The sequence below is a fragment of the Arachis ipaensis genome, chromosome B03, assembly GCF_000816755.2.
Source record: "Arachis ipaensis cultivar K30076 chromosome B03, Araip1.1, whole genome shotgun sequence".
NCBI classification, from domain to species: Eukaryota; Viridiplantae; Streptophyta; class Magnoliopsida; order Fabales; family Fabaceae; genus Arachis; species Arachis ipaensis.
In genome coordinates, this window is record NC_029787.2 from 7,194,620 (window position 1) to 7,195,877 (window position 1,258).

The following is a 1,258-nucleotide window of genomic DNA, read 5'->3' on the forward strand; positions in this document are numbered from 1 at the left end:
TATCGGCATTTAGTATAATTAATTAAAAGTTTACTACCTTCCTAACATTGGTCAACACATATCATACAACGGTTGAATTTTTTGACTAAGATATTATATTAAATCATTAAATGAATTGAATCTTAAGAATGCATTGGTCAAATACAATGAACACATCTAATCCAACCACACTAGCATATCTTTATTGAGGAATCTCACATAAATGTGACAACGTTTAGTTTTGATGGTAAACAACTAATTAAACATCGAATAGTACGTAGTACTACAATAGAATATAGAATACTTAAAGTTTGATTTTATTTCTTGACTCATCAAGTGAAAAAGATTATAAAAAACAATTTAAGTAGGACATTAATTTTACATATACATATTACATTATAGTGATACATCAATTTTTTTTAGATCGTTGCTACAAAATTCCACCCAAGTTGGAGAGAGAAAATTTAATTTATGAATTATCTTTTTGGTAATATAATTAAGGATAAATTCAAATTAAATAAAATACACATAACACTAAAAACGTTTAGACACTAACAACTAAAATATAACAGACCTTTAAATAAATAAATAATGAGTAACATTATATGATAAAATACAAATAAATCTCTTCATATCTATTGTTGAACATTCTAAATATTGTATTTGTCTTATTTTAATTTCTTTCTAAATAATTTCACTATGCTATTGCAAACCACTCGTATCATTTTAATTTCGCATATTCATTTCATTCATTTCACTTTTATGGTCATACACTTATATTTACGTGATCCACTTTACCCAATAATTATTATTTGTCATAATCACATTTTTCCATTCTTTTTTTGTCTTAAAATTTCCAGTATTCGTATACTTTATCCCAATAGTGATACATCAATTTATATCTCACTTTTAATTACTGTGTTAATATTAATTATAGTCAACATTCCTATTTTCATATAATTCAGGCTCTCATTCTAACACCATTATTCCACTTATCTATTATGCATTAAGTTGGCATGGTATGCTTTTTCATACTTTTTACATAATAAAAGAGTTATGATCTCTATATTATAGCTTCATATTATGAAAATATGTCTTAATTAACGATAAAAAACTTATTTTTTTTAAAAAGCTATCATTCTTAAAATACTTAATTATTGTTATTACCTATATATTTGATAACATTTCTATAAAGAGTGAATTTTAGTATATCTATACATACAGTAATTATAATGATTACAAGTATTATTAAAATTAAAATATATATTTTTTAAAGGAA